The 18,875-nt window shown below is 45.4% G+C and overlaps 1 protein-coding gene across 1 annotated transcript in view; it reads left to right on the forward strand.

Moving 5' to 3' along the window:
• LOC147115177 (fer-1-like protein 6) overlaps positions 1–18,875 on the forward strand; it is a 904,394-nt gene that overhangs the window by 379,677 nt on the left and 505,842 nt on the right. The window lies entirely within an intron of this gene.

Here is an 18,875-nt window from a genome sequence, read left to right on the forward strand (position 1 = left end):
CCCGGAATCACCAACTGTCATTGTGGAGGCGAAACCGACCTCGGGGCTTCCCTTCTGGTCGCGCAATCGGTGTTGCTGCTTTCTCGGTGCCGGCGGCACGAATTTACACGGGGGTCGGCAGCATCTGGCTTTCTGACCGAAACGGGCGTGGTAGTAGCAAAGGCCGGTCTGTGGAGGTGCCGAGGCGGGGTTCTTGGAGGCGGGGCGCGTTGAGGTGGCACAATACTGTTGCATCACCGCGTAAATGGTGTCGGCTTCGGCCGTGAGCGCCACACCGTCCGTAGCCATCGACCTGGCCAGGGCTGCTTGTACCTGCTCAGGGAGCTGGCTCAGGAACAGTTCACAAAATATAAAACACTGTGGCTCAGACCCGAGGAGGGTGAGCATGTGGCTCATCAACTCGGAAGGCTTAGCATCGCCTAACCCGGGGAGTGCGAGCAAGTGTCGTGCGCGCTCCGCCTTTGTGAGACCAAATACTTGCATGAGGCGCGCCTTGAGCATTTCGTACTTGTTCTCCACGGGCGGGGTCTCCAGCAGGCTGATAATGCGGGAAGCCGTCGAGCTGTCCAGTGCGGAGACCACATAAAGGTAACGGGTCTGATCCAGCACTATGTTTCGCAGTTGGAACTGAGCCTCCGCTTGAACGAACCAGGAGGCTGCCTGTTGTTCCCAAAATTGAGGGAGCTTCAAACTCGCTGCATTTACATCCATCTTGTTCTCGAGCTTGCCTCCGCGAAAATCGTCCGTGAAGCTTCGGGGTCACCAATGTAGGAATCAATGGATTCCTATCTAAATCACTGAGGTCGAGTCAGTTCAGTAAATTAACCAAATTTAATTAAACTGGTGAACAAAACAAAAACATGCAGGAGCAACAGCAAACAGGTCTATACAGTAGCTTGGAACTCAGAACCTCCCACCTCTGACGTCATGACGTCATCACGTTTCCCGCCACTCGGGGCACCACGTGACCAACGTGATGACGTCATTGTGTTGTTTCAGGGTTTTTACAGAAAGCTTGTTTACACTCAACAAACGGACATAGGTGCTATAACATTGCTTTAAAGACAGTTATTCATTTGTACAGGAGTTCATTGGTGGTTTTACCACAGTAGATAAATTAAATCCAGCTGTGTATCTACTGAATGTGCCATATGGTCCGAAGGGAGAACCTAAACTAAAATGGTTCCATATCAATCGGATGAAAACTGTTAAGAATTAAAATGTTACATTTTGGTCTACCCACAGGTTAAAGATGTGGCTCTGTATACTGATATTGATGATTGGATGTGCAGCGAGCTCTATGGAGGTAACAAAAACTTTTGACTTTACCATCAACATCTGTACACTGGAACAAGGAGGTGAATGTGCTCCACTCCCCATCTATGGAACGGAATCTCAAATTATTGGCAGACGTAAACAATCAAAGAACCATAGTAGTTCATCTGAGACATATGGGGGGGATTTTCCGGTTTGGATCAGAAACAGCACAAAAGATACTGGCCCAGAAATTCGGTACTCACCTGTAGGCCCAATGGAAATGCCGGTTTTGTGCATGCACTGCGCATGCGCGGGAAACCGGAACTTCCATTCCCCTGAAAGAAGGGGTTCAGAGGTGGAACGCGTGTTTTCCAGGTTTCTCCGGGAGGGTAAGTCTCCAGGAGTTACACATGTATAAAGCAGGCGCAAGGCCTGCTTTTAACAAGGTAAGTGGTGAATTAATTAAAATTAAAACATTTTTTCCACAAGTTTATTATTTTTAAATACTTTAAAGAAAGGTAAGTTTATTTTTAGCCCTGTTAGAAAATGTAATAAATTTTTTCAAAAATTTAAATTATTGTTTAAAATTGTTATTTTATATATAGTTATTTTTAAAATGTGATTTAAAAAAAAATTATTTGAAGTTTTAGTGATGTTTTGGGGCTTATAGTATTTACAGGTTTGACAACTCTTCCTGTCAAACTTATGAATGAAGCATTGCCTGCTACCATTGGCTCTCCATGGCCCATGTGATCCCAGGGGATGCATCGAACTAACTGCGCCCCTGGGATACGCAAGCACTGCGTGCCAGCAGTTGGAGGAGGCCCAGGATCGGAATCCCACGTAGACCCACAGCTCAACAGCCAGCGCGCTAGGTAAGTGCAGGACGGGGGCTTGCACCCGCGGGAAGCCCCCGACCCAAATTTCTGGGCCAATGTAACAACAACATATGTGACGGGTTGTGGTACATTACAAGAAAAGGTGTATAGTTGGGAAATAAAAGAAGGATATGGTGTGTGTATCAGGTGCGGGATAGGAGACAGCAAAGGTCCAAATGTGTGGAAATTCCTGAAGAAAAATAATGCAATCTGGGAACAGGTACAAGAATCAAACCAGGGCCCAGTAGCTTCTGAGAGCAAGGAATACGTACAATTATGTTGGCCTCGGTGGTGTAGGAAACACACCGGTCAGTATTCTTGTATTGGGTCAAATATTATCTCGGACCTTAAAAATCAGAGTGATGATTGGTCTCATATCCCAGAAGTTAATATAAAGATTACCTCAGCAGGGAATGAACCCTTTATGACAACCTTTAAACGTTGGGGAAATTATAAGGACCCCGAGAATAAGCATAGTAGAATTCAAAAATGGGATAACCGGATGTGTAAGGGAGGATGGGTATTTCTATAGTGTTAGGCTCACACCCTATGAGAAAACAAACCATTCAGAAACCCAAGAGGGAGTACTCGAGAAACAATGCCCCTACTTAAAACCAGGACCTGGGAATGGTCTTGTAATTATCCCTACCTATAAAGCAGAGTATCATCGAAGTGGCCTCTGTTATCCTCAATTTAACAGACCTAATACTACCAAAGTGGTGCTCTAACAAAACAGCAAAATTAACTCAAGGAATGCTGCAGCAGGTTTTTAGCCAATACTGGGAAAAGGCGACTTTGTCGACAAGCATAGAAAAAACAGAAGGGGCCTTCCGCCATGAGCTTAATACCAATCAAGAGAAAAGCCAGGGAAAGAGTAGGCAAAGAAGAGGATTGATAAATGATGGGCTCACGGGTTTCAACACAGTAACCTCAATAGTTAACTCAATGGACTCCGCAGATTTACAGAGACAAGTACAAATGGTAAGGGAAGATTTGAAGGAGATACTCAGTAAGGAAAACAGCATAGAACGCGAGGAGCTAAGGGAGGATCAGGTAATGACCATACACCTGCGGGACATCATACACGAGATAGAGGATCTTGCCAAAAGAATTAATGCTCTGATTAGAGAAAACAGAAATGCCTCTGATCAGGCAGCCCATAATGACGTATGCGCTATGTACGGGAATTGGCTGATTGAGCAAACTAGGGAAAACCTTCAGACCATCAATAAGGGACGTCTCTCCATTTGGGTCACTAATAAACACTTATCAGCTATCCAGTTATTATGATGATGCAGAACTATGTAAGATCAGAAGTTTGATTATGATCTACCCAGTTAAACACAAATGCCACAAGGCAGGGAGTCAAAAATTGTTAGGACTGATAATACAACATAGGGACAAACATGGAATTTCCTCCTTGGATTAGGATAATTTCCCATGTACTGGTCATCACCCAACTTGTAGTATTGATATGCTTACTAGTTTACACCTGCTACCTGAGACACCCAACGTACAAAACCCGATCATGTTTAAATGTCATCAGAACACAGAATATCTTAGAGTTACTGTACATAAATGTGGGAGAACAAATCCATATGTAAGATTTTAGTTTTGAGGGGTCAGCAAAATGTCTCGCCCTCAAGGTAGGGATCTGTAGGATAGAGTGTACCTGTAGGATTTAGTAAACATTATTAAGATTCTATAACCATTAGTATATAACTATAATATGTGAAATTGTATGTTAAAAGCCTGTATAAAATGGCGAATGGCTGAGACCAAAGCATGATGGTAAAATTAAGCCAACATTATGTTAACTCCGAGAATAGTGCTGAGGTAGTGTAGATTTTTTGTTATGTTAAAAACAAAAAGACAGTGAAGGACAAAACATTAATTAAGTCTCAAAGCAAGATCGAGGGTTTTCAATACCTAATATCCCTTATCATTGAAGTTTCAGACCAGTCTAGTTAATGGGCTATGGGAAAGACAAAAGATGTAAAAGTTCTCATAGTAAAGCTCACAGCAGAAAAGGGGAGGAAATCATAGACCGTACTTGTGAAGGTCAGAATGGTGAGATAGCCCAAGCAGCTGCAAGTTGCTATGTATTTTTGAAAGGGAAAAAAAGGTATAAAAGGAACAGCTATTGAACACTGAAAGCAGCGCAAAACCAGAGGATGAGAAGCTTCAGTCAACAGAACACAGCAAGAGTTAAACAGTCACTTGGAAGGAATGCCGGGGTTCAATGAACAGACTGCGACTATCTTCTTGTTAAGTATTACTTCTTTGTACTGGATGCTTAATGCTTAATAAACCTGTTTTACTGATACAAAATATACCTGTACCCAGAGTGGTTTGTGTAATCACAGGCAAATTATTCTGAAGAGATTTTAAAAGCTACACAGGCAATGACCATCATCAACAAGCAAGAGCCTAGCCACCGCCCCTTGACATTCAACAGCATTACCATCACCGAATCCCCCACCATCAATATCCTGGGGGTCACCATTGACCCGAAACTTAACTGGACCAGCCACAGAAATACTGTGGCAACAAGGGAGGTCAGAGGCTAGGCATTCTGTGGCGAGTGTCTCACCTCCTGACTCCCCAAAGCCTTTCCATCATCTACAAGGCACAAGTTAGGAGTGTGAGGGAATACTCTCCACTTAGCAGGATGAGTATAGCTCCAACAACACTCAAGAAGTTCAACACCATCCAAGACAAAGCAGCCCACTTGATTGGCACCCCATCCACCACCTTAAACATTCACTCCCTCCACCGCCGGCGTACCGTGGCTGCAGTGTGTACCATCTACAAGATGCACTGCAGCAACTCGCCAAGGCTTCTTCAGCAGCACCTCCCAAATCCATGACCTCTACCACCTGGAAGGACAAGGGCAGCAGGTGCATGGGAACACCACCGCCTCCAAGTTCCCCTCCAAGTCACACTCCATCATGACTTGGAAGTATATCGCCGTTCCTTCATCATCACTGGGTCAAAATCCTGGAACTCCCTCCCTAACAGCACTATGGGAGTACCTTCACCACACAGACTACAGCGGTTCAAGGAGGGGGCTCACCACCACCTTCTCAAGGGCAACTAGGGATGGGCAATTAATGCTGGCCTTGCCAGTGACGCCCACATCCCATTAACAAATTAAAAAAATCAGGCATCAAGTGAGTGTTGCACACTCACTGACATCACAATCTACATAATCTACAAAATTTTCGCGAGTGCCGACATCAGCAGCACTGCCGCCCAGCTGAAAATGGTCGCTGCCACGGGACCCACCAACAGCGGATGGAAGTATGGTGGTGGCCACCATTTGTTTCCCCTGAATCGAGCGGGAATGGCCGGTGCTAAACCCCTGAATTTTTGGCCCAATGTGTTTGTTATCAATATTTATTTAGACATTAAGGCCTAAAAATTCAGTTGCTTTGCGCCTCCCGTTAGCGCCCTAAGAGGGTGCTAATGGCGCGCAAAGCAACTAGTGCCTGGGCGTGGCACCGCCAACGCCTCCCGCGAAATTCAGCGGGAGGTTAGCAGCGTTGTAACCGTTAGCACCCCACGGCACTGCATCTTCGGTTGCGCCCCCTGACTTACCGCCGGACGCTATGTCTGACAGGCTCAGGGGGGCCTACCTGCGGCCTGGGCAGCGCAAATTAAAGGGGAAGTGCCGGGTGATCATTTTTGTTGCTGGCTGCCTGCTAGCACCTGCCCCCATTGCCATCCCCGGCCTCCTGAGCAGCCCCCCCTCCCCCCCGCAGAGTGCCGGCTGCGCTCCGTGGGCCCGGAACTTCTCTCGAGTGCCGGGCTCTTTTACCGGCACTCGAATTCCTGGTGGCCCAGCTGGGCCCCAGGTTGCACTGCGCTAGGCCCCGCCCCCTTAATAAGGGGAGGAAGCCCTGCAGTACCGCGGTGCGATATGACACAGCGCATGGCGCCGCGGCACATAGCGCCGCAATATTCACTCACAGCGCCCCGAGAGGGAGATGGGGTACTTCCAGTAGCACCCCGTCTCCCTCTTGGGGCGCTACAGGTGCATTTTGGCTGCGGGGACACTAATTTTTTCGGTAAGTAGCACCCTGGCGAAGTTAGCACCCCAAAGGGAGCGCGACCCAATTTTTCTCCCATAGATTTTAGTTTTGAGATAAAGGTCAGTAATGAATGCAGTTGAAATTATTTCAAAAGCCACTTTGCTGTAGCTTGTCTCATTCCATCTTAACATTTGTATAAGCAATATTTCCACAGTAACCATCGCTGTAGCAGTATAACTGATAAAGGCAGCAGCACACACAGCCCAAAATGGGACAATTGAATATTTATACTCACACAAAGAAGTGTTGAGCTATAAGCAAGGCATTGAGCCACAAAAGGATGCAACTATGAACACTGTACACAGCGGATACTCCAGAGCTCAGCCTTACCCTCCCCGCTGCATTAGCTGCTTTGGAAAACCTGATACTGATAACTTAAAGGCCCTGGCTGTTTTTATTAAGCCACAATTACAATTAGCACCAAGTCCCTTTGTCATTATCATACCAATGGGTTATCTTCCTAACATTGTATCTTTATACACATGTATAAAATGGGATCGATTGCACTAGATGTGGTACATTGCCATTCTCTTTCTGGGAATGTGGTCCAACATGAGTTAATATATTTCTTACAAGTGAAAAAACAGTCAGAACTCAGTGTCACCTGCAGCTATCAGATGTTTCCAGGAGGAGGGGACCTAGCACTCACTCTTTCCCTTCCCCCCACCCCCCCACTTAGCCATTCTTCACCCAGACTTTCCAACCTCTTTGGCGGGAGGGTGCTCTAGATGTGCGGTGTAGGTAAGTGAACCCGCAACTTCCCTCTTATACTCCAGTTCCAGAATCCGACCTGAACCCGTCCGGGTGGGGTAAAATGGCCAAGGTTCACAACTCAGTAGAACTCAGTATTCTTTTAAAATAACAACAGAAAATGCTGGAAAAACTCAGCAGGTCAGGCAACATCCGTGGAGAGAAATTTAAGTTGACGTTTCGGGTCGAAACCCTTCTTCAAAACTGGAAAGGAAATAAAATAGATCGAAGGCAAGGCTGCGATCGAACAAAAGAGACAATAAAAGGTATTCGAAGCCAGACGAGATGGTAATAGGCCCGTGGCAGCTGAGATTAGGTGTGAAGTGTACTGGCAGGTAAGACACAGCTGCCAGGTGAGAGAGAAACAAAAGGAAAGGAGTGGCGGTGGGGGCGGGGGAAGGAGGACCCAAAACAAAGGGGTGGAAAAAATTATAAGTAAAAAAGTAATAGGGGCCGAGGTTATGATCTGAAATTGTTGAACTCGATATTGAGTCCGGAAGGCTGCAAAGTGCCTAGTCGGAAGATGAGTTGCTGTTCCTCGAGTTTACGTTGAGCTTCCATGGAACAATACAAGAGGCCAAGGACGGTGAGGTCCAAGTGGGAATGGAGCGGTGAATTAAAATGACAGGTGACCGGAAGCTCGGGGTCACCCTTACGGACTGAACGGAGGTGTTCCGCAAAGCGGTCACCCAATCTGCGTTTGGTCTCCCCAATGTAGAGGAGACCGCATCGTGAGCAGCGAATACAGTATACTAGATTGCAAGAAGTACAAGTAAATCGCTGTTTCACCTGGAAGGGGTGTTTGGGGCCCTGGACAGTGGGAAGGGGGGAGGTATAGGGGCAGGTGTTACATCTCCTGCGCTTGCACGGGAAGGTGCCAGGCGAAGGGGAAGGGCTGTTTGGGGTGATAGAGGAGTGGACTAGGGTGTCTCGGAAGGAGCGGTCCCCACGGAATGCTGAAAGGGGAGGGGAGGGGAAGATGTGTTTGGTGGTGGGATCACTTTGGAGGTAGCGGAAATGGCGGAGGATGATCCGTTGAATGTGGAGGCTGGTGGGGTGAGTGACCGCTTTGCGGAACACCTCCGTTCAGTCCATAAGGGTGACCCCGAGCTTCCGGTCGCCTGTCATTTTAATTCACCGCTCCATTCCCACACGGACCTCACCGTCCTTGGCCTCTTGTATTGTTCCATGGAAGCTCAACGTAAACTCGAGGAACAGCAACTCATCTTCCGACTAAGCACTTTGCAGCCTTCCGGACTCAATATCGAGTTCAACAATTTCAGATCATAACCTCGGCCCCTATTACTTTTTTACTTATAATTTTTTCCACCCCTTTGTTTTGGGTCCTCCTCCCCCCCCCCTTTCCTTTTGTTTCTCTCTCTCACCTGGCAGCTGTCTCTTACCTGCCAGTACACTTCACACCTAATCTCAGCTGCCACGGGCCTAATACCATCTCGTCTGGCTTCGAATACCTTTTATTTTCTCTTTTGTTCGATCGCAGCCTTGCCTTCGATCTATTTTATTTTCTTTCCAGTTTTGAAGAAGGGGTTCGACCCGAAACGTCAACTCAAATTTCTCTCCACGGATGTTGCCTGACCTGCTGAGTTTTTCCAGCATTTTCTGTTGTTATTTCGGATTTCCAGCATCTGCAGTATTTTGCTATCGTACTAGTGTCAGTATTCTTTTAACTGTTTATTGTACTACGGATAACACACAAATGTCAATGCACTGTTCTCTTTAACTTCAAACAGTGCTCACATACAGTGTTCCCTTTAACTTCAAACAGTGCTCACATATACTGTTCCCTTTAACTCTCTTTAATTTCAAACACCACTCACCCCGACGATCACTTGGAGGAGTATGTTTCCATCTGTCCGGATGATCAAACCCATCCACAGTTCCCTTGCAAGTTGCTGAAGTTTGTCCCTAAACGTACCCTTTTTATAATACAAAGATCATACCCGTGACAATTGATTGATGCATCCCCCACTTGATTGGACCATCTTAATCTTGTCTGTTTCTGTAAATCTATAGAGTGCTTAATTTGATCACGTCCCCATCCTGGGTCAGTGAATAGTCCATCATCACACAAGGAAATATTCTCATTCTGTTCGATGTTCAACCATTATCACACAAAGGTGTTTCGATGGGGAAAATTTCCAGGCTTATCAGCATTCTGAAAGGTTGGTGAATGGGTTTTACTCCAGCAACAATTTTGATATTAACATCTCCAAAGGATGAGGGGACCGACCCAGACTCGGTGGAGCCATGGTCGTTACCTGTTGTGTTGATTTGTAAGTCTTGTTAACAGCCTGACCACAGGAGTTCAATGGACAGGACAGTCAGTTAAATTTAAACAAACACATGTCATTGTGTGATCTGATTACTCCAGCTACTTCCTTGGTTAGCATATTCATAAAGTCAATCAATCGTGTCTGTGTCTCTGTATGAATAATTTCCTCCTGCATTCCGTTCGGCACACAGCTTTTTAAAAGTTTGTTTAAAAGTCCCGTTGGTTCCTCGAGGCATGCTGGGATATGAAGCTTGGTCAAGTTCTTATGATTGGTCAATTTACAAAACTGCCTTTACAGTACAGCCGCTTAAGCCTTCAATGTCAGTTTACTTTACGTTAAGTGCATTCTTGCTGCAGGACTGGCTACAGGGGGCACTCGCATGGTCATGGAATTTAAGGGACCTTCCCCAACCCTGCGGGGTCGGCAACGAGGTCCAAGGTGGGTGCGTCTTGGCCCTTACGCACCACCACTGCCCTGCCCCCCCTCCCCTTCCTCCCCCACCCCCCCACCCAGCGGATTATCAAGTCAGAAGTTCTATTCCTTTGCGCATGATTTGATTAAGGCTGTGGTGTCTCCCTCATTACAGTTCTTCTCAGATTTTAGGATCTGAAAGTTTCCAAAGCTGCAAACCACGCAGATACCAGAGGTTATCTGACAATAAATGTTTCATAGCAGGAGGACACAGATTTTCAGAGCCTCTAGCCAGTCACTTAATGGTTTGAAATTATATAATTTATATTACACTGTACTATGCAACAAAAAAATTATTCTACTGTCCTCTATGCAAATACATAAATTATCAACATGCAAATACATGAGTCGCACTGTATTGTGTAGAAAGAAAGTATTAATTCAGATACTGGTTCTGTGGAAATTATAAGACCCCAAATGAGAACAGGGTAAAACTGGAAACAACCTGCAAACAAGTCATTACAAAAAATTGATAAGATAATGTTTTACACCCCGTCCGATTTAGTTTCCCGTTGACTTTGGAAAAGAAGATCTGACGGGGTGTAAACAGGCTGCCGATTCGCTATCGCCCATTTTGCTCTATCGCCAAAGAACAATTTCACCCCACAAAATTTCAATTGATCATCTGGCATTCTGACACTGTAAGGCTTTGTTTACATGGATGAAAGTTACTGGCCTCCTGAACAATAAGCTGCAGGGCCAGTCTTCAATCAGGACTGCATTCCGTGATAGTCAAGGTAACGACAACACTAAGGGCTAAAAATTGAGTAGCTACTGGAAGCGCCCCGCATCCCTCTTGGGGCGCTGCGAGACAATGGCGCTGCAGCATGTCATGCTGCGGTATTGCAGGCCTTCCTCCCCTTCTTAAAGGGGAGGGGCCTTGCGCAGCGCGACCCGGGGCCCAGCTGGGCCCCCGGGGATCAGGAGTGCTGGCAAAAGAGCCCAGCACTCATGAGAGGTGCCGGGCGATTGGAGCGCAGCCGGCACTCCCCGGGGGTTGGGGGGGGGCATTCAGGAGGCTGGGGATGGGAGCGCAGACAGGTGCTGGCAGGTGGCCAGCAACAAATATGGCCGCCCGCACCTCGCCTTTAAATTGCGCCTCCCCGGCCGCAGGTAGGCCCCCCTGACCCTGTCAGACATAGTGTCCAGTGGTAAGTCTGGGGACGCTCCTGAAGATCGTGGCTGGGGCGCTGCACACGGCGATGACGTCATCACCGGCGGCGCAGCACCACGGAGCGCTACTGGTCAGCGCCGCCACGGGGCACTACCAGTCAGCACCGCCGCTAACCTCACGCTGAATTTTGTGGGAGGCATGGGTGGCGCCGCACCCGGGCGCTAGTTGCTTTGCAACCCGTTAGGGCGCTAACGGGAGGCACAAAGCAACCCAATTTTTACCCTAGTTATTATGCCATTCTTACCTTTCAGGCCGTAACACTGTAGGTTCAGGGGATCACCGATAGTGCCCATGTGGAAACTGGGATGCTGAACAACAATGACATTGCACGTGCAAACTGAAAGGCCCTTGCTCTAATTACTCAAACTAGATATGCCTCCCAAGACAGCAAGCTTTCTCCAAAGCCATTCGCCTGCAGCATCACATCTGGTTGTAGCATTGTAAACCAGTTTGTCCTAGAACAAGCAAAATGCTCAGTTGTAAAAACAAAGTGCTGATAAAAAAATATAAAGGCAAAATATTGCGGATGCTGAAAATCTGAAATGTAAATAGAAAATGCTGGAAATACGCAGCAGACCAGACAGCATCTTGTAAAAAAATATAGAATTCGATTCAATTAGAAATTCGATTAGTCCAGAAAACGGCCGGTGCCACCGCAGGCCAAGGTTAACGGCTGCCTGTAAAAAGAGCGCAGGCAGCAGCGGTATTCTGGTGCTGCCTGCTGAGTTACATGAGCAGAGTGCTGAACCTCTTGTGCAACGCGTTCTTTCCGGCGGTAGCCTCATCAGGAAGCTGAAGGCCGCGTCTCAAGGATTAGTACGGCGTTCTCGAGCAATGTGTTGTTTGGGATAATTTGGAGACGGCTCCTGGGTTTTGCTGGGTCAGGAGGTATTGAGTCCGCTGATGGCCCTTGTAGGGTTGGAGCATTGTGCGCTGCGGCACATTAGGAGGCATTTCTTTGTCCACGGCTCCCCTCTTACTTTCTCGGACATTTGTCTGGGTCTTATGTGGGGTCCACAAATAGTTTCCAGACTGCTTGGTACTCCCACCTTCGCTGGCTGCCATAGGTCCACAGATGTTTCACCCAGATGGTTGCTGTGTGGTGGTTTGTGCTCCATCGTGATGCTGGAGGTGGAGGTGGAGGGGAATGGGGATGGGGATGGGGATGGTAATGCACCATCTTGCAATTCGCAGTGACAGTGCACTAGCCTGCATATCGCAAAGGAGATTCACTCCCTGGTGAGTGGATCTTAAAGCACAGGCTTAGATCTGTAGGGACTGTGGCTGAAAACACCACAAAGACTGTGGCATAGATGTCCTTAAACTGTTGCTGGAGAAATCAATTGAAATAAAAAAAAGTTTTTAGAGGGTAACCTGAACCTCTTGGTCAGGAGTTTACTGGTGTAAATCGTGCAGAAGAGAGTTCAATTAAATTTATAACAGCAACAGACTTTTGAAGAACACTTGGTGAGAATACGGTGTTAAGCCTTTTAAAAACAGACTTCCAAACTTTGCATATTATTTTATCAGTTTCGAAACTAGAAAACCCAATTTATAAAATTTAAGGAAATGCAGTTTTGATTTTTTTCCTGAGATTATTACAACTGTAGTAGAGTATAGTTTATTTTAAAAGTATTTACCTCATGTAATGTTTGACTGACCAGGTGGGAGATTTGATGCAACTCATTGGGAGCAGTTTTCAATCCAATTACTGTACATAGTCTCAGCTCTCCATAGTTACCAGTTATCTCAGTAGCTGTTTACTGTGCGGTTTATAGCTCAATGCTGCTTTCTCCCGGCTCTACACGCTGTCAATGGCTGCACGCATGGGCGTGCTTTAGAGAGAGCGGGAAGAGGAGCGGTGAGCTCCAAAATGGATGAGCGTGCATCAATTCAGCGTCGCACGCCGATTGACGTCACGCTCCTGGTAATTAAAATACTTGCGGCGAGTGCAGGCAACAGCAGCGCTGCCAACCTGCCCAATGTGGCGGCCACCGCATTCCGCGCCGGAAGTGGGCTAACGCAAGGCAGCCGCCAGTTTTTCTACGAAACCGGCCTTAACAGCCCGCATAAAAGCATCGAATTTCTGGGTCACGCTGTTTTATCTGACCATGGATTGAACTGCCTTTGTACATCACTGAGGCATATGCCAGGAATGTTCTCTGGGCATCTCCTGCTCAGCAACTGTAACTTTGGCGTGAATGAGTTTTCACCGAACTTCCACCAAAGTTATGGTGGTGGTGGAGGAGTAGACGTCACGAGGAACTTATCAATGAGAGTGATCTTTGAAATGCACATTCAGCAGCTGGTTTAACATTGGCAGCTCACAGAACAGCATAAAACAAAACCCTCACCTATAAGATATAGGTTTCTTCACTGAAGATATGATCACTGTTATTATCAATAAACTAAAGAACAGCTCAGTTATACAACGCAAGGTAAAGAACATTTTTAAATTTTAATGATTGATAACAAGCATTAAACAGTAAAATACTAAACCACCTTAAAGCTTTCAGATAAATATGCAGAGTAAATACAGTATATACAATTCCAATTAGAAAGATTAACTTTAGAATGAAAATGCTACACTATTTTGCACATTTAATAAATCACAGAGCAAACATTACAAAATAGAAATGAAAAACCTGCAGCTGGAGGAAATCTGAAACATAAACAGAAAATGTTGGGAACACTCAGCAGGTCAGGCAGCATCTGTGCAGAGGACAGACACGTTAATGTTTTGGGTACAAATTCTTCAAAATGTATTTGAAGAAGGGTGTGCACCCAAAACATAAAGTAGTCTGCCATCTCCCACAGGTGCTGCCTGACCTGCTGAATAGTTTCAGCGTTTTCTGCGTAAACATTACACTCATTTGTCAACTAAAACTAGGTGCAGGCAGGTAGTGCAGGGGTCCCCTGTGGACATCCCCCTCTCAAACAGATACACCACTTTGAGTACTGTTGGGGGGGATGGCTTATCAGAGGAAGGCAGCAGCAGCCAACTGCAGAGGGGTGGCTCTGCTGCACAGAACAGGAGGAAAAAGAGGGGTAGAGCTATAGTAATAGGGGATTCTATTGTAAGGGGAATAGATAGGCATTTCTGTGACCGCAAACGAGACTCCAGGATGGTGTGTTGCCTCCTTGCTGCAAGGGTCAAGGATGTCTCCGAGCGGCTGCAGAACATCTTGGAAGGGGAGGGTGAACAGCCAGTTGTCGTGGTGCATATAGGCACCAACGATATAGGTAAAAAGTGGGATGAGGTCCTAAAAGCGGAATATAGGGAGTTAGGAGGTAAATTTAAAAATAGGACCTCAAAAGGTAGTAATCTCAGGATTGCTACCAGTGCCACGTGCTAGTCAGAGTAGAAATAGAAGGATATTTCAGATGAATACGTGGCTAGAGGAGTGGTGCCAGGGGGAGGGATTCAAGTTCCTGGGACATTGGAACCGGTTCTGGGGGAGGTGGGACCAGTTCAAACCAGACGGTTTGCACCTGGGCAGGGCTGGAACCGATGTCCTCGGGGGAGTGTTTGCTAGTGCTCTGGGGGCGGGTTTAAACTAAAATGGCAGGGGGTTGGGAACCTGAGCAGGGAGACAGAGGAAAGGGAAACAAGGATAAAAGCAAAAGATAGGAAGGAGAAAAACAAAAGTGGCAGTCAGAGAAATCAACGGTTTAAATCAAACATGGCCACAGTAAATAATAATTCTAATAGGTCTAAGAGCGTTAAAAAAACAAGCCTGAAGGCTTTGTGTCTTAATGCGAGGAGCATTCGTAATAAGGTAGATGAATTGGCTGCGCAAATAGAGGTAAACGAATATGATTTGGTTGGGATTATGGAAACGTGGCTCAAGGATGGCCAAGACTGGGAACTCAACATCCAGGGGTATTCGATGTTCAGGAAAGATAGGCAAAAAGGAAAGGGAGGTGGGGTAGCATTACTGGTTAAAGAAGGGATTAACACAATTGTAATGAAGGATATTAGCTCTGATGATGTGGAATCTGTATGGGTAGAATTGAGAAATACTAAGGGGAAGAAAACATTAGTGGGAGTGGTATATAGACCTCCAAACAGTAAGGTGGAGGTTGGGGATGGCGTTAAAAGGGAAATTAAAGAAGCATGCAATAAGGGCACAGCAGTCATCATGGGTGACTTTAATCTACATATAGATTGGGCTAACCAAATTAGTAACAATACTGTGGAGGAGGAATTCCAAGAGTGTTTACAGGATGGTTTCCTGAACGAATATGTCGAGGAACCAACCAGAGATCAGGCCATCTTAGATTGGGTATTATGTAACGAGAAAGGATTAATTAGCAATCTTGTTGTAAGAGGCCCCTTGGGTCGGAGCAATCATAATATGATCGAATTCTTCATTAAGATGGAGAATGAAGTAGTTGACTCAGAGACTAGGGTCCTCAAATTAAATAAAGGAAACTACGATGGTCTGAGGAGCGAGTTGGGTAGGATTGATTGGGGAATGTCACTCAAAGGGTTGACAGTGGATAGGCAATGGCAAACATTCAAAGACGGAATGGATGAACTACAGAATTTGTTCATCCCAGTTTGGCATAAAAATAAAACAAAAAAGGTGACTCAACCGTGGCTAACAAGGGAAATTAGAGATAGCATAAGATCCAAGGAGAGGACATATAAATTGGCCAGAAAAAGCAATAATCCTGAGGATTGGGAGTAGTTTAGGATTCAACAAAGGAGGACAAAGGGATTAATTAAGGAATGGAAAATAGAATATGAGAGTAAGCTATCAGGGAACATAAAAACTGACTGTAAAAGCTTTTTTAGATATGTGAAGAGAAAAAGATTGGTGAAGTCAAGCATAGGTCCCTTGCAGTCAGAATCAGGGGAATTTATAATGGGGAACAAAAAAATGGCAGACCAACTAAATACATACTTTGGTTCTGTCTTCACAAAGGAGGACACAAATAACCTCCCAGAGATGCCAGGGAACATAGGGTCTGATGAAAGGGTGGAACTGAAAGTAATCAGTATTTGTAGGGAAATGGTGTTAGGAAAATTGATGGGACTGAAGGCCGATAAACCCCCAGGGCCTGATAATCTACATCCCAGGGTACTTAAGGAAGTGCCCTAGAAATAGTAGATGCATTGCTGGTCATCTTCCAGAACTCGATAGACTCTGGAACAGTACCCATGGATTGGAGGGCAGCTAATGTTACCCCACTATTCAAAAAAGGTGGTAGAGAAAAAGCAGGGAATTATAGACCGGTAAGCCTGACATTGGTAGTGGGGAAAATGCTAGAGTCCATTATAAAAGATGTAATAGCAGAGCACTTGGAAAGCAGTGACAGGATCGGACAAAGTCAACATGGATTTACAAAAGGTAAATCGTGCTTGACTAATCTACTGGAATTTTTTGAGGATGTAACTGGTAAAATAGATAAGGGAGAACCAGTGGATGTGGTGTATTTGGACTTTCAGAAGGCTTTCAATAAGGTCCCGCATAAGAGATTAGTGTGCAAAATTAAGGCACATGGGATTGGGGGCAAGTTATTGACTTGGATAGAGAACTGGTTGGCGGACAGAAAACAAAGAGTTGGAATAAACGGGTCGTTTTACGAGTGGCAGGTAGTGACTAGTGGGGTACCGCAAGGATCGGTCCTAGGACCCCAGCTGTTCACAATATACATTAATGATCTGGACGAGGGAATTGGATGTAATATCTCCAAATTTGCAGATGACACAAAGCAGGGTGGGAGGGTATGTTGTGAGGAGGATGTCGTGAAACTCCAGTACGATTTGGACAGGTTGGGTGATTGGACAGAAACATGGCAAATGCACTATAATGTAGATAAATGTGAGGTTATCCACTTTGGTGGCAAAAACAAGAAGGCAGATTATTATTTGAATGGCAATAGATTGGGAGAAGGGGAAGTGCAAAGAGACCCGGGTGTTCTTGTGCACCAGTCGCTGAAGGTAAGCATGCAGGTGCAGCAGGCGGTTAAGGCGGCAAATGGTATGTTGGCCTTCGTAGCAAGAGGGTTCGAGTACAGGAACAAGGATGTCTTGCTACAATTGTACAGGGCCTTGGTGAGACCAGACCTTGAGTATTGTGTGCAGTTTTGTCGCCTTATCTGAGGAAAGACGTTCTTGCCATGGAAGGAGTGCAGCGAAGATTCACCAGGCTGATACCTGGGATGGCAGGAATGACGTATGAGGAGAGATTGTGTTGATTGGGCTTATACTCACTGGAGTTTAGAAGATTGAGAGGGGATCTCATCGAAACCTAAAAAATTCTGTCAGGCCTGGACAGACTAGATGCAGGAAGGATGTTTCTGATGGCCGGGGAGTCCAGAACCAGGGGTCATAGCCTAAGGATAAGAGGTAAGCCATTTAGGACTGAAATGAGGAGGAATTTCTTCACCCAGAGAGTGGTGAACCTGTGGAATTCTCTGCCACAGAGGGCAGTGGAGGCCAGTTCATTAAATATATTCAAGAAGGAGTTGGATATATTTCTTAAGTCTAAAGGGATCAAGGGATATGGGGAGAAAGCAGGGACAGGGTACTGAATTTGGATGATCAGCCATGATCTCATTGAATGGCGCAGCAGGCTCAAGGGGCTGAATGGCCTACTCCTGCTCCTATCTTCTATGTTTCTATGTTTAAAACTAGATTTAATATTCATTTTAAAAATTACATCACATTTATCAAACTAAGGTATAAGACGTGTCTATTTGGGTTTATTTTTGACAGCCTCCGGTGAAGGATCATACTGTACCTTGCTCTGATATGAAGAGGCTGTGAATTGTTTACGACTGACCGCGCCAGCTCTCTGAAAATTGACAGTAACTCAGCTGCAACCTGACATTTCATCCAAATCCTCTAACTCTGACTGGTTAACAAAGCTAATCACAATACTTTACAATATCTGCCAATGGACTGCTATCAAATCGTATTGTAGGAGTCTCTGCACTCCTAGCAAAGAATCTATAAACTCACTAGTAGTTAACAAACTGAGTTTAATGTACTAAAACTTTACAAAACAAGAAAATGCAGGAGAAGCTCTAAACAGGTCTATTCACTATCACTCCACATGAGGACTAGCTGGAAATGCCCTCTACCTCTGACGTCATGACGTCATCACGTTTCCCGCCGTTGGAACGTCACATGACCCACGTGATGACGTCATCGCGTCAGATCGCGATTTTGTCAATCTAGCTCTGTTTAACCAGAGCCAACATTAAAAGGTAATAAACATGATTAAAGGCAATTGTACCAGTCACTGTGAGAGTCTCTTAGTGGTTTTGCCACATAATGTTATTTCCAGTTACACGATCAATTCAATTTAGCAACCATTGCTGAGTGTGCAATTGCAGTAATTACTGCTTGACAAAAGTTTGCCAATTATAGTGGTGTGTATTTGCTTTATTCTGGCAGTAATGTGAAACTATCCTGAGCTCACTAGCATCTAAAATTCAGGAGAACTAATTAGCAAGAAAGCCTTAAGTGCTATTAACAGAATTTTTTTTTAAACTTTGCAATAACCCAAGACTGGAGATGGAAAATATTTTTTTAAATGTTATTGTTTAAACAACGGCAAGAGAAGTCATCAAGAGCGGTTAATTTTACATATTTTATCTATAAAACATGAATTAACAATACCATTGGAGCTGCATTAATGGTATTGCATATCCAAGCAAGATGAACATGATGGGCTCTGCGTATCCTGTTTCATTTCTATAATGTCGTAGTACTCTCAGTAGAGTCCAGCCCCCCTCACCTAAACCCTCAGCACTCCCACCAAGCTTGGGACGTTTTACTACGTTAAAGGCGCTATATAAATACAAGTTGTTGTTGTTAAGAGCTATAAAAATCTAGCTTCTTTCCTGGAAAGGAATCTGAATGCTTTTGAGTTGTGCGATTGTTTGGTGCTCCAGCCCACTCATTAAAAGCAAGTTAGTTCCTCCTAAAACATGGCAGCTA

The sequence above is a fragment of the Somniosus microcephalus genome, chromosome 7 (genome assembly GCF_052327205.1).
Source record: "Somniosus microcephalus isolate GS21.2 chromosome 7, FLI_Smic_1.0, whole genome shotgun sequence".
Lineage (NCBI taxonomy): Eukaryota > Metazoa > Chordata > Chondrichthyes > Squaliformes > Somniosidae > Somniosus > Somniosus microcephalus.